This window comes from Adiantum capillus-veneris, chromosome 25 (genome assembly GCF_014529385.1).
Source record: "Adiantum capillus-veneris isolate H3 chromosome 25, ASM1452938v2, whole genome shotgun sequence".
NCBI classification, from domain to species: Eukaryota; Viridiplantae; Streptophyta; class Polypodiopsida; order Polypodiales; family Pteridaceae; genus Adiantum; species Adiantum capillus-veneris.
The window spans coordinates 46,879,400-46,894,936 of NC_140955.1; the positions used below are offsets into that span (position 1 = coordinate 46,879,400).

Below are 15,537 nucleotides of genomic sequence, written 5' to 3' on the forward strand. Positions count from 1 at the left end.
CACCTCGAGGAGGTGAGGCCGGGTGGTACGTGACGCTCAGTCCTACAGGTGCACGCCTACGTTCTCGGACACTGGCCCAAGCACGGGGGAGCTACCAGATGGTGGCTATGGTCGGGCAGTTCATCCGACGCATGTCCATAGGCAGTCCGTGTAGCCAGGAGATCCTCTCCGCATGTTCGTTGAGGGGGGCGGGGGGGGGGGGGGGGGGGGGGGGGGGTTGTTCAAGAAATGAGTGCAAAAGCAAAGACAATTGTCTTGGTTTTTTCAATCTCAAGATTTAGCATTAACAAACAAGATTATTTGAAGCTGTCCACCTGCAACCATCATTGCCTTATCCCCAATGCTAAAAAAACCAACCAAACACTAAGGCCTTTGCCACTGGCAGGCCAAAAAAGGAAGAAATAAATTTTCCCGTCATTAACTTTCTATGTGGCAGTAACTGACAAGCTTTGTCCAACAGTCCACAATTGTTCCCAAGAGTTCCATGCTTTACTAAGGCGTTATGTAGAGCAAAAAGAGCTATGACACCTTTATATTGGAAAAGAATGTTGCTCAGGTATAACAACATACACACCTCTTCGTTGACTTTCAGTGTAAACTGGTTATTGAACCTTTTGATAACAGATTCAATCTCAGAAACTAGCTCCTGGTCAGGCTCAACCACAGGCTGGAGTGCATCATCAAGAGAAGGTACTTCTGCATTAGGGTCCATATGCTTTTGGTGTAAAAATTGGTACCATCTCTGAACAGGCAGTCGAAAACTAAGCTTAGAGAGCAAAGTTTCAACCAAGCAACAATCCCTATAACTCATATATAGACAAGTTAAAGGCTACACACTCAAAACCTGCAAGACTGGATTTAAAGTTCTTTCGGGTAAAAGCAACTCCTCTTGTTTCTGTGGAGCAAGATCAAACAGCTTGACAAGTCTGTCTGCTGCTTCTTATTGCGAAGCTGAAGGTTGCATATTTGAAGGCAAATTGTCGAACGACATGAATGGGAACTCCCGAGCATCTTCCATGAATGGGAGAACGTTGAAATAAAAGCAATCTGTCTGTAACCAGTAAATTCAACAACCAAACGTAGAGAAACCTGAAAGCCTCTTCCAAAAATTTACTTACAAAATTTTCCTCGGTTGATGTATGTGGAGTTAAAACACCTATGACAACACCTGCTTGACCCTGCCTCCATACGCACCTTGCAATGGCCACTTTATTCAACTCTTTCATGGCCCTTGCCAATGCAGACATGGCTACAATCGACTTCATGTTTCCTGGCTCTGGAACAAAAATATTGCTTTCCTTCATGTAATAATGCCTGAAATGCATCAAGATGGTAATGCAAGAAGAGACTAACAGCAATCTTCCGTAACTTAGGTGAAAAAGAGCCAGGTTTCCACATGTTCCACGTCAAACAATAAAGTATGAGATGAATGGATGGGGAAAATACCCTGTGCAGGAAAACATTTTCTTCTGGAAATGTTATAAAAAATCAAGCTGGCCTAGATATATGGTAGACATTGATAATTGTCAATTGAGCATCAAGAGTTGTAATCTTGGTGTTTGGCACGTTGCCATGTGACATGCATAAATATTAGAGCATAGCTTGTAAGAAGTTGAAGGTCTCCATGGATATGTAATCTTACTAATAATTCCATTATGCACAAACTAAGAATCGATATCTGTTACAAAATAGCTAAATAGTTACTAACATTCAGTTGGCTAGTGTCACGTGCACATCTAACCCTATGTGCATGTGGACAAGGTGTAACTCCTACTGCTAGGGTTTAAGTCAGCCTAGAAAGTGTTCCGGTACCCTTGTGAGCCTGTATGCAAGACGTGCATGTCCAGGCACTTAAGAGTAGTTGCATACCCTTTGATTGCACAAGCCATTAGTACCCTAGCATAAGCATTTAGCAGCCAAGCATAAGCATTCACTACATATGAACCACCTTTTACCGCGCATGAACCACCTCTTATAATGCACTTAAATAATAAGTGGCTTGGGCATCTAAAAAGAAATCGTGAGCTGATTTAAGAGGCTGCTCGACCTAGTATAACATGTCTATATATGCAATTCTTGGGGCGCTAGAGGATAGCAAAGAAGGCAGAAAAGGGACCAGTACCCGCAACACAAAGTAGCACTTCCAACGTTTTCCCATCAGCCCCTTGGCGTTTTCAGCTACCAGCCCCAGCGTTTCCACCATCAGCAGCCCAGCGTTTGTCATCAGCATTCAGTGTTTCCAGAGCATCAGTAACAGCGATTTCAGCATCCTTGATTAGCTACATAGTACATCGATGCAAGCTCTGGTGTAGTATAAGTCACAGGTTCTTCCATTGGTGGTGGATGTGAATTATACCAATCTCCTTCTGCCATTACTGTAGCTGGACTAGGCTCAGCATAGGGTGTAACAAGCACTAGTGCTTGTTCATCTATGACTCCCTTTGAATGCATGTACTTTACAGGCACTTCATTATGTCCAGGATATGGAGGTTAGTGACCCAACACATGTTGAGGTCTTTCCATACCCATAAGTGGTCTTTGAGTTGGGTCCATATTATGTTGATATCTGTACATGGGTTGTCCTTGTGGCCTCATAGGCACGTATTGAACATTCACATTTGTTAGTGGGTCGCTGCGACGGACATCTGCAGCATAGCTTTTTGGTACTAACATAATGTCAATAGTCAAGGAAGTGACTCGGATGGGGCACGGAGACTCTTTGAGATCGTCAATCTCAAGAAGTGAACCTTAACAAACTAACACAACAACTCTACAAGCAAACCAACACTCAATGATCACGGAAATCTACCTACAACAACTCTACAATCAAACCAACACTCAATGATCACGGAAATCTACCTATGTCCTTTCTCACAGCTCTAGGTCATCACGCCATTTCGGCACTCGAACGGACTCGAAATGCAACAAAACTTTAGGAGGAAGTCTAAGATACCTAGGGGCACTATCCTACCATTCCGCCCATAGCCTCATCAGCTTTTCCAGATCTCAGTCAGTACCATAGCGTTTCCATATTTCAGCCCTTTAGGCTTTAGTGTCACAAAGTGATGATGTGGCATGTCCGGCCAAACAAACCCCGATGAAACTGACAAATTTAACTGTCATAAGTTGTTCCAACTTATGGGGTCTTGTCCACGATGGGGCTCAAGGGACACAAGAACATTAAAATAAAGCAATCGCATGGACCTACTGACGTGGCAGCGCTGTACGGACAGCTCTGCGATTTGCGCTGGCTGTTGCCGTGGAATCTGTACGGATTTCCGCGATTTGAGCCTGCAGCTTTTGGCGCTAGAAAATTGAGACCAGATACTTTTGAACTTGAAGCTTTTCATGTAACTGCTTTTGGATGGCCAAGAGCCTTTATAAGGATTGCTAGGGCCCAGATTCGCTTGGGAGCATTGATCAGAGAGAGGACCCACGGACATTGTACTTTGCCAAGAATTAGTATAAAAAGAAATATCGAAAGGGGCGCCAGACTTTGGGGCCAATATCTCTAGGCACGGAACTACGTCGGGCCGTGTCACCTCTCTCAGTTGTGATTAAGTTTATTAAGTGGTTTTCAGTTCCTCCCGCGTGTGTCCTATCAAATTCTTGACTTGGGGGGTCCAAGTCTGTTACAGTGGTATCAAAGCTCAATCGATTTTCCTGCTACGGAGAATGAATTCCGCAAGGAGCAAACTAATACACCTGACAACTTAGGTTCGGGTGAAAATACGGAAGACTCGAATGGACGATGACCACCTTCTATCGACTCGAAAGGGGAGTACGGACCACCTCCGCCCACGAGGTATGAACGAATGGAGATGTAGCGTCAACAGCAGGTTGATGCTTGTGCTCGACAAATGCTCCAATATTCAAAAGATCCTTGGTATGCAAAATTTTGACCAAGCACCTGATCGACGAAATGCATTCTCGATGGCGTACAGGCCATCAATTCACCTCTAAAGCCATCTTTGAAGAAAACACCTATAACGCGGGTGTATTCAGAGGATGAATTTGACGAAGCAATAGAAAGGCGCGTCAGCCGACTCTGGAAGACCAAGAAGCAGCCAAGGAGATAGAGTCGAGCAAAAGACTATCTTGGCTACTTGGGTCGGAAGTGTACTTTTGCAAATGCACGATAGACAAAGAAGCGTGTACGCTTGGAGGGTGTTTCCAATTCATTCTCATCCTCTTCTAATAGTTCCAACAAGCTCCTCTGACTCCAGTGACGAGGACTAAAAGAGCAAGAAACGAAGAAAGACTCGAAGACAGCAAGAACAAGAAGAAGGCTAAGAAGAGCAGATCCCACCAAAGATCTCGCAAATAATCAAACAATTGGAGGACTCATCCTCTTCTGAGAGTTCAAACTCCGAGGAGCAGACATTTGTTCCAAGAGGAAGAATTTCTATCGAGCCAACTAATATGACTTTCTCAAGGATAAGGGCAAGAAGACCAAAGATTTCAAGGATACCCATAAGGCCCTCGCTTTCATCCACAATTCGACATAGCTTACTCTGGTGGACGCTATTCATAGCACTCCAAGGTCAAGAGGGAAAAATCTTATTTGAAGGGAAACACACAAATATGGTGGTCCACCCTACTGTTGCGAAAGAAATCACAAACGCAGTGGCGAACGTGAAGTGTTCGCCGCTTATAATCATCGGATGACCAAGGAAGATACTTTAGACATTTACAACAGAGATTTTGGGATACTTTTCTACACTCCTTTCTTTCACGATCAAGCGATTTTGTTGTGGTCTACCTAAAGAGAGATGGGATTATTGTTTATTACAAAAGTCCAAGTCCATACAACAATTGATGGGACATGCTAAGCAAGGGTTTGCAATGCATGCAGGTACTCTTACGTATCCCACTGATCAACTCTTGACAACAAGGACCGGACAAAAATCGAACAATGGTAACAGAAGAAGAGCAAAACTTCAGAAAAAGCAAGACTCACGCCCTCGGTTGACAGTGGAAGAGCGAGTTGAGTATCTCAAAGAGGGAATGTTTCGGATGTAGAGAACACGGGCATGTGTCGGGACGATGTTAACACAAGGCACCCAGAGGTAAATTGGCTTTATCTGACAGGAAAATAATTCTAAATGAATTATTGAATTTATAAGTGAGAAGGGTTTTCTCGCTTGGAACACCAAGAAAAATAATTCTAAATGAATTATTGGACTTATAAGGTTTTATTGAGTTTTTGGGCAGATTCAGACTATTTTAAAATACGCCGGCCGCCCACTTAATAAGTGGGCAGCCATCTAATAAATAAGGCAACAGATCAGCCAACGTTCTCTCTCTCTTTTTCATGCAAAACAACGCGGAAGAAAAAAAAAAAAAGGTCGCGATCTCTACGCGAGCAGCCTGCTCAGCTATTCGTGCTCGTGGCCAGGAGCTATAAAAGCATCACATGCCCTAACTCAGAGGAAGAGATCAATAAGGAGGAGATGCTGCTGCAAATTTCAGCCGCGAAGAAGACGTTTTCCGGTGATGCCCATGGCTGCCCCAAGTGTACCCGATGTCGCCAGGACCTAGTGCACGAGTTCCCTCGCGAAGAAGTGCCTACGGAGCGTGTTTCCATCGCGACAAGCTGCTGTTTTTCTCTGTTTTCAGCCCATAAACGTCGTAGACGGGGCTGATTTACGAGAAGGAACCCGAGAACACACCTCTTTTGTGTGTAGGATTGGAAGAGAGGATTTTCTATGTAGAGATCTCTTCCGGGGAATTGCTTTTCGAGACCGAGTTGCGTTTCGAGCGTCGAGACTTTGAAGGTAACGATTTTCATGTTATGATCTCTAAGTATTTGTTTGCAGGTGTACTTCCTCTTAGTGAGGGAGTAGGAGCAGAGGAAGGCATGAGCCTCTGCAGGAAAAAAGCGCTCTGAGGAACTAGAGATCTCATTGGGAGTAGTACCTCCTGTTAGTTCAAGCAATTTTGAATGACTCCTATTCTAGTGTCATTGATAGAACTCAGTATGAGGTATTTTGCCGTCCGTTCCAGTCTTTGTTGACTAGATCGGTCAGTCAGTTGCTTGATGCCAATACTGAGAGCCAATCCTTGGACGAGATTATTGAAAGTGTGAAGCTCCGGATAAGTAAGGCTCAAGAATCTACTCATGGCGGGCTAATAAGAATCATTAGGATGTTACTATCAAGGAAGGGGATTGGGTATATCTTAGGATCATGAAACACCGTCTTAAGTAAGTAGAAAAGAAGTGTCCAAAGTTGTCTTTTCGAATGTATGGTCCATTTTTAGTCATTAAAAAAATAAATGATGTGTCTATTAAATTTCGGTTACCTAACTCATGGTCAATGCGCAACATTTTCCATGTTTCCTAGTTAAAGAGATCCCCTGAAGGACAATTCTGAAGAGGACGAACCCGAGATCATAGACAAAGCCGAAGTCATGGAGTCGGAGCAGATTTTGATGCATCGTTTTTGCCATAGCTCAAATAAACAAGCACGGCAGTACTTTTGAAGTTTAAGGATCGAGGAACCCACGAGGCAGTGTGGGTGTTGCTAAATTGGCTTTATCTGACAGAAAAATAATTCTAAATGAATTATTGGATTTATAAGTGAGAGGGTTTTCTCGCTTGAAACACAAAGGAAAAATAATTCTAATTGAATTATTGGAATTTTAAGTGAGAGGGTTTTTCTCACTAGAGGCATCCGAGTACAGAGTATTTCTAGTGCGTCATTCAAAGTAATGGCGAAAGCACTGTGAACGGGAATATCTGTAAGGCCACCAGGAACAGGTACTTCTGATGCGTCACATCGGATAGGTAACAAGGAGCATCGGAAAGAAGTATCCGACCATCCGGGAACGGACATCTCTAATACGTCATAGGATGGGTGACAGAGCATCGCGAAGGAGATTGTACCGTAAGTTTGGTTGGAAAAGACTAGGTGATGGGTATTCCTGATGCATCACAAGGTGGGTGACGGGTGTATCCGAAAGGGAATATCCATAGTCAGGAGGAAATTCCGAACTGTGTAAGAATTGTGCACAAGGTAAAGCAAGCACTTGAATGAAGATTGGTTCAGAGGAAACTTTGAGGAAAAACGGAGAAAGCGGGTTGCTTTTTGAGAAAGCAGATGCTTTTCCGCGAGGAAGTCTATGTCTCCATTGCAATTGTGCATGTGATTGCATCTAGGGACGCCTGGGAAGTGCTGTGAAAGCATTGTTCTTAACTTATAGGTTTTATTGAGTTTTTGGGTAGATTCAGACTATTTTTAAAATACGTCGGCCGCCCACCCAATAAGAAGGCAGCCATCTGATAAATAAGGCAACAGATCAACCAACATTCTCTCTCTCTCTCTCTCTCTCTCTCTCTCTCTCTCTCTCTCTCTCTAGCAGAACAGCGCCAAAAAAAAAAACGGCCGCGATCTCTACGCTGGCAGCCAGTGCTCTTCTATCTTTGCCGTGGCCAGGGAGCTATAAAAGCATCACACCCTTTCCCAAAAAAAAAGACCAGTTTTTGCAAGGAGAAGATGCTGCTGCAGATTTCAGCCGCAAAGAAGACATTTCCGATGATGCCCATGGCTGCCCCATGTGTACCAGATGTCGCGAAGACCCAGTGCACGAGTTCCCTCGCGAAGAAGTGCCTACGGAGCATGTCTCCATCGCGACAAGCTGCTGTTTTTCTCTGTTTGCAGCCCATAAACGCCGTAGACGGGGCTGATTTACGAGAAGGAACCTGAGAACACACCTCTTTTGCGTGTAGGATTGGAAGAGAGGATTTTCTTTGTAGAGATCTCTTCCAAGGAATTGCTTTTCGAGAACCGAGTTGCGTTTCAAGCGTTGAGACTTCAAAGGTAACGATTTTCATGTTATGATCTCTAAGTATTTGTTTGCAGGTGTACTTCCTCTTAGTGAGGGAGTAGGAGCTGAGGAAGCCATGAGCCTCTGCAGGAGCAAAGCACTCTGAGGAACTAGAGCCAGATCGGCCCAAGGGTTTCGTACCCGAGTTGGGAAGTAGATCCACGGATCCGAGAGAGGAACACTCTCGAGATGTGAACCGAAGTTGAGATTCCCAAGGAAAGGACTTCACGTCCAAGGAACCAGAGTTTTTCTGCAGGAAGAGGACTCTGGGAGAAGAGTTGGAAAAAGGTTGCAGGGATGCCATGCCCCGAGTCTGGAAGGTGAGATCCAAAGGCGAGAACCTTGGTTCTCGAAGATTTGGAATAACGAACGGAAGTTCCTTGGAATAGGGTTTTGCCCTAGGAATAGGAAGCCGAGGCTTCCAAGAATCATCAAGTCTTATTCTAGAACAAACATGGTAATACGTTTGGTTCAAGTGCTTGTATAGACTTCTCCTCAGTAATAAAGATACTATTACGGGGGGAAACCAGCCCATCTTCTAGTCCCAGTACTGTGTCGATCTTCTCACTCTCTAACTCTCTCTCTCTATCTATTTCTCTCTAAATCCTCTGGCTTCAGTATTAAGTGATAAATTCTATTTATCCGAGTATATTCTATATTGCTATGCGCTTCCGTTTGTGACAGTGGGTCGACAAAGATTTCTTCACAGATTACCTTGAGTTGTTGGCAGACTACAAGGAAGCCATGCAACTCGGTACTATACTACTAGTATCTCACCTTGAAAGGGGGGGGATGTAACACGCACATCTAACCCTATGCGCATGTGGACAAGCTATAACTCCTACTTCTAGGGTTTAGGTCAACCTAGGAAGTATTCTAGCACCCTTGTGAGCCTGTACGCAGGACGTGCATGTCCAGGCACTTAATGTAGTTGCATACCCTCTGATTGCACGAGCCATTAGTACCCTAAAATAAGCATTTAGCAACCAAGCATAAGCATTCACCCCATACGAACCACCTTTTACCGCGCGTGAACCACCTCTTATGATGCACTTAATAATAAGTGACTTGGCCATTTTAGAAGAAATCGTGGGCTGATTTAAGAGGCTGCTCGACCCAGCATTACATGTCTATATATGCAATCCTTTGGGCGCTAGAGAAAAGCAAAAGAAGACAGAAAAGGGTCCAGTACCCGCAACACAAAGTAGCACTTCCAGCGTTTTCCCATCAGCCCAGTGTTTTGTCAGCAGCAAATCAGCCCATCGCCATCAGCATTTCAGTGTTTCCAGAGCATCAGTGACAGCAATTTCAGCATTCAGCCCATAGCCTCATCAACGTTCTCAGATCTCAGCCAGTACCATAAAGTTTCCATATTTCAGCCCTTTGGCCTCGAAGTACCCAGCAAATACCCCAAGCATCATAAAGCATCTCAGCATCTTGAACCACTATACCAGATTTGTGCAATCTAAAGCAAATACCTTTCTAGCAATAGAGAGGGGGGCCCTTGGAGGGGGGTTTGGGACCCCATTTGGTGTCGCTCTTCTCTCTCTCTCTCTCTCTCTCTCTCTCTCTCTCTCTCTCTCAGTTTTCATTCTATATGTTTTGGTCTTTGCACAACTCTCATGAAGTAAAGGGGGGCTCTCTCTCCCCTTCAGTAAAAGGAACCTTGAGTATGCATTGAGCACTCATCCTGAGCAGTCACCATCATTCACCTCCGCTGCACATTACAGCTAGACTTGCCAGTTGCCGAATGGCTTTGGCATGAACACAAGACATTGTATCGGGGTCCAGATTGCAAAGGATTGGCATATCATACTTGAGAGCTCCAACATGGAGGGGCTATTGCGACGTATGTAAAGAAGACACCTCAAGTCGCAATGTACTTTCAAGCTGATAAGAGTGGTTTCAATCAAGGCCCCACTTTGGTGGTCTCTCAAGGTGGTTTCAGTTTGCATGAATTACCCCCTTATCCCCCCCCCCCCCCCCCCCCCCCCCCCCCCCCCCCTTTTTCCCTTTTTTGAGTACCAGATCAATTGTGGCTCCATATTTTAAAGGCACCACACAGCTTTGTCTGGCTGCAGCCCCGAGCATCGAGGGCTGTCAACCAAAACTCTCTGATTCCTGGACTCTCCTCTGGGACGACCACCATCCACAGCGGATTATACTCCTTTAGCTCAGCCCGCACAGAGGGACAGCAATTTGCAGCCAGTTGGTTCACAATGCAAATCTCCAACTAGCTTAGGGGGTGGCTGCCTGATAATGTCTCAGCACCACCACCTTTGGGACTAACCGGTTCCCACAAGCACAATAGGTGTGGCTCCAGATTCTATGCATCATGCTTCCTCTACTGGACATGATGGAGCAACACTTTCCTTCACAATTTTCTGAGCAGGCTTGCACTCAAGTGGATAAAAGGTGGCAGCTGATCAGCTGCTTTACTAGCAAGCTCGGTCCTTTGTACCTTTGACTGGCTGCCACCTGTTTGGCCCCACCCCCCAAAACACAAAACAAAAAAAAACGGAACCCAAGCACACATTCTATGATGTAGCCTTCTTAAGGTTTATTATTTTTCAGAGCCCATGTGTTCTGAGCTCTACAACAGCAATGTTTGCAGCTCTTTTGGATGTGTATTAGCCAATAGAAGATCTTTATTTTGGAAAAAAACCAACTCTCTCAATGAGAAATTAGCAGAGCAAAACTATGTCAAATGATCACCTTAATGTGCTCCAATTTAGAATACTCAACAATTACCTTGAAATGTTTGTGGCATCTGTAAAACCTATGAGCTTGATCCCCTTTTCTGTTTTCAGCTTGAGAGCGTCCTCTACCTCGTTAGATATTGGAACAAGTTGCAGCCCATAACGATAGGCCTTTGTACGTTGATCAGGTGGAACAACCTTATCTGGGACCTCCGTGCTCTTGTACTCTATGTCCATCTTCACTTCATTTGATACACGAGGAGCACCTCGTGGTGCCTTGTCTGAGTATTTCTTTAAGGTCGGCAGTCGTTCTTCTGCAACTTTCTTGTAGACCCAAACCTGACTTGACACATAATCAGTGATATTGCACCATGCATCTGATTCTACACTTTACTGCAAGACAACCCCTCCTGTCTCCCCCCATCAACCCCAAAAGAAATGAAAGAGAACAGCAAAAAATGAGTAAAGAGAACCAAAATCTCTCTCATGCACACAGAGACCAAAATGGAAGCCATATGGCTCTTGGCTCGTGCATATGTGAGCACATTTGCAAAACAGGAAGGAGTGAGTTATGCTTTCTTCATGTGTAACAGCAGTTATGTGCGTCTCTACTATATCGTCGAGTGTAGTACCTCCATCCACCCATGAGGCCTTAAGTGCTGTGATATCAAATACGTGCGTGCTTGCGTGTGTGTGTGTGTGTGTGTGTGTGTGTGTGTGTGTGTGTGTGTGTGTGTGTGTGTGTGTGTGCGCGCGCGTGTGCGCGCGCGCGCGAATGCTGTCCAAAGCGCTTTGGGGGCCTTAATATCTTGGCGTTGAGTAGACATGCTCTTGTTCGCAAAGCATCGCTTTTGCCCACACTTGTCGAGCAGACAGCCATGGACAGTGATGGTTGCTTCCTTATGTGAGCATGTGGTTACCTCCTCATTTGGACACTGGCATTTATCTTTTTGGGAGTTTGTGTTTGGGAAATTGGATTCCTAGTAGCCCTTTCATCTCTGCTTGAGGAAAAAGGTCACCGTACATTTGTCATGGGCTGGTCACACAGCGCCGGAAGGTAATTCTTTGAGGATGGAGAGTATTTACTGGAGCAGGGCATTCCTGGTAAATTTGGTGGATAGTTTCCCACGACAGGCTTGCTTTCTTTCGCGTCATGGGCCGTGTACAATTACTGATGTCGTGGATTCAAAAGGGAATGTGCTTTGTTTTTATGAGATGCACGCAATTTTGGCTTAGGCATGCATTATCGACCTCTCTGGAGACAGTTGCACCTCGTGTTGGCTGACTCTCTCCCCATTCCACCTCTAGCTGATGGATGCCGTCTCATGGATTGGCGACTGCAGCATTTAAAATTCACTATTATTTTTGCTCGCCAGGTTTACAATATTTTGTTGCCTGATCCCTAGCTTGCAGACCACTGCTATGCCCTATGGTCATTGCAACGTTCCACTAGGTGGTGGCAAAAAGCCCTTACTGCCATTTGGAAGAGCCACTTGCTTGGCGTTGCTTGATGGGTGTGCTTGCACACGTCGCATCAGCTCCTTGCATTGTGTTCATTGCTCCACTTCTGAAGAATCTATTAAACACTTGCTTTGGGATTGTCGCAATACTAGAGCCTTTATTGCTCAGGTTTCTATATTCATCCATCTCCGTTTTCCTTCAGCAGCGTTTCAGGAAAAATTCTGGCTTTTTGGATTTATGTCACCGGCAGTAAAGCCTTTTGCTGCTTTCTTCACATGGGTCAGATATTGGACCTACTGGAGTATTTGGTACCAACGCAATACCCGCATGTTTGACCGCATTGATATGGACCCTTTCCCCTACTTCAAGATGCCGCTTCGGCAATCTTGCGCTTACATGTCGGGGCTTGATTGCCCCAAGTAAAGAAGTAGGACTGTCCACAAAAAAAAGCTGGACTTGAGGATGCTTTACGAATCGTTTCAAAAGAGCTTCATTCTCTACACGTGCTTTAGACTTGTAAGGCCCATGCTTGGTCCTCAAGACCACTGCATCAACCTTCATGCTGTGCGCAGATAATTGCTTAGCAAGCTTATCTACCTGCTCGTCTTTAGTTTCATCCTCTGCTGAGTCCTTTACAAAAGACTCCCCATCTGTGACAAGAAAAATATGCTTGTTTCCTTTCTTTCCAGGTCCAGCTTTCTTTATCACCATATCCATGCCTACAACAATGGCATCTAGATCTGGCATTATTGTTAAAGATGAAAAAACAATTTAGAAAACATATAAATAGCTTTCCGCTTTTAACTTTATAATCTCCAGGTTCAGAACCCTTGGCTAAATCTTCCAAGATCTTTAAGATATCATCATCCACCACCTGTATGTGCCTCAACACCGACACGTGTTCATAACCTCCAAGCTCCTCATGAAGCTCATTCGCAGGCTCTGCAAACACAAAAGTCATGTCACACGCGCGTGGCGCGTGCATGCACGCGAAAAAGCAAAATCAAGTACAGAGGTAGCCGTCCATACCGCTTACACCAAAAATCACCAGCCCAACTTCATCAAATTTATTGAAGATTAGCTGTTCATTCAACATAGAAGACACACCTTTAGAAATTAGATCAGCATTACAATTTAAACACCAATGTGTAATTATGACACATCTTTACATGAATATGTGGAGGAGACCAGTGTGTATGCCCCCACGCACACATGTTGTGCGTGCACACATTCTATGATTCCAAAATGTAAAAACACCCAAATCTCACAATGTGATTGGCAAGGAAATGAGAGGGAGGTGGAATCCTAAAAGGGATTGGGAAACAGGTTAAGTGTGGAAGAATGTTAAAGTGTTGATGTCTAACAAACTTATGTTATCACAGCATGTAAAGCCACTGTTGTAAGAATCCGAAAAAGCCGAGATGGCGCGACAAGAGTCGCAAAATGGGGTGGATGGGTGTTGCTAATATGCCTGTGCCGATACGGCCTATTAATTAAGGATATGAAGGAAGATCTAATGATAATGCAATATCGACAGTAATTCATTATGGGCCATAAGGTTTTATATAAAACAAGAAGGCAACACATTGAGCAACTTCACATTGAGGTTAGTAGTCATTTCGCACAGTTATTCAAACAAGGTGAAGGTTCATATTGGCATTCTAAAAGAACAAAATGAAAGGAAAGTCAAGTCAAGTCATCTAAGGCTGTGAATGAAAAGATCCATCAATTGACAAACTAATTTAAAAAATTCAACTATTCACATGAAAACGTAGGCCCAATTAGTAATGGAGATAATAAAACTTCAAACGTCCACCCAACTCCGTTCTCCTCTAAGGCTTCTTTTACAAAGCCAAAAAAGAATTTATAATTGGCAATTGAAAGGTAGAGTTGTCAAGGCTTAAATTTCATTGGGGTCAACCCCAATGCCTTTAGCAGACACCACATGACCAAGTAGAGTAATTGTCAAGCCTTGGATTTCGCCAGGGACAACTTATTTGAAGAAGTGTCATATTGCTGAGAGTCAAGTTTGCTTGGTCATGTGGTGTCTGCTAGGGGCATTGAGGAAGCCCATGGACTACAACCTACACAAACCATCATTAACTTTTCCAAATGAAGTGCATGCAAGAGTCAGGAACGGAAGTGTCTTTAGAATCATTTGAGGAGTAGAGGGCTTTCACTCCCAAGAGACTCGAAGACACATCTCATCAGTATTTGCCACATATGAACTAAGAAAGGAGCTCCATTCCTGCTTACCTTTCTTTGAACCAACGTTGATGCCGCTCTTGCAACGTGCTTGAGGAAAGGGTGCATTGATGGGCTCACATCAAGCAGAATGACTGCAGTTTCCTGAACAAATATAGGTGCATTGTATTAATCACTCCTCCCTATGTATGATATTAGCTGGTCTCGTGCCCCTCTCTCTCTCTCTCTCTCTCTCTCAAGCAACCACACACACACACACACACACACACGTACCCTGTTTCGAGCCATGATCGTCTGCTACGTTAGTTTGCGCCGTGAGCTCTTTCTATTTTGAATATCGGACACTATTTTTAATTTTTGGAAAAATTACCAAAATACCTCTCAAATTTCAAAAATTCCCAAAATACGCTTGTATCTATTTTGGTTGGATTGTTAAAGATTTTCTCATTTTTATCCTTTTCTATTATTGAGATCCATTTTTGAGTTACAAATTACCTTGCAAAAAAAAGATAATTATGTCTAAAAAGGTAATTCCTAGCTGGTTGCTACGAGTTCTCTACGTTGTTCCCAGCACGTGGTGCATCAATTAGGTGGCCGTGGTGATGCCTACGCCGGGCTCTTGCCCGATGGTACGCGGCCCCTCCCGACCATGTAACATGGCTAATATTTGGAAGGGATAAGCACCTCCCTTGTGGGCCCTCTGGTATGTCCAAAAAAAAAAAGGTAATTATGTCTAAAAATAATGAAGCAATTCATCTCCAAAGTCTACATAAGCAACTCAAATTCTAGTTTTAGCATCTTGTATTGATAGACAATCAATCTTCTTATGAAAAGCTACAAAAAAATTATCTTTGGAGAAATTTAATCTCACAACCAAGGGTATTTTGGGAATTTTGGAAAATTTGAAGGGCATTTTAGGTTTATGACAAAAATTGGAGGTATTTCAGGAATTTTTGAAATTCAAGGGGTATTTTGGGAATTTTCACAAAGTAGAGGATTATTCTGGTAATTTTTCCTTAATTTTTTGAAACATAGCTTTTTGTGAGGTGCTTGGTTGTGCAAGGCCTTACCTTTTTCTCCAAAATTGGTATAAAACGTGCGCTTATTTCATTGGATGGGCACTAATTTTGCAAGGGAGGTAATCTCTTTTTCATGATCAATTCACACCACAATTTTAAAGGGAATCCATGGTTGAAAATCGGTGTCACATGTTGGCGAAAATCACAACCGTTGATCTTGAATGTGAACTTGATGTAACCTCGGAAGAACTCGTTGTGAACTCCGCAAGCTATGTGCACTACATTATAGTGGCATGAATAGGACATAAACTTGTTGTAAACTCGGC

General features: G+C 43.9%; 1 pseudogene across 1 annotated transcript in view; it reads right to left on the bottom strand.

Moving 5' to 3' along the window:
- LOC147424829 (ATP-dependent DNA helicase 2 subunit KU80-like) overlaps nt 1-14,523 on the bottom strand; it is a 47,749-nt pseudogene extending 33,226 nt beyond the window's left edge. Inside the window, exons 1-9 of the transcript XR_015186389.1 lie at nt 14,466-14,523; nt 14,244-14,336; nt 13,017-13,068; nt 12,786-12,929; nt 12,327-12,727; nt 10,579-10,865; nt 1,119-1,314; nt 845-1,051; nt 575-742 (exon numbers count right to left, since the gene is read on the bottom strand). The product of XR_015186389.1 is annotated as an ATP-dependent DNA helicase 2 subunit KU80-like (transcript). The remainder of the gene's footprint in view (nt 1-574; nt 743-844; nt 1,052-1,118; nt 1,315-10,578; nt 10,866-12,326; nt 12,728-12,785; nt 12,930-13,016; nt 13,069-14,243; nt 14,337-14,465) is intronic.
- Nucleotides 14,524-15,537: the final 1,014 nt, after the last annotated feature.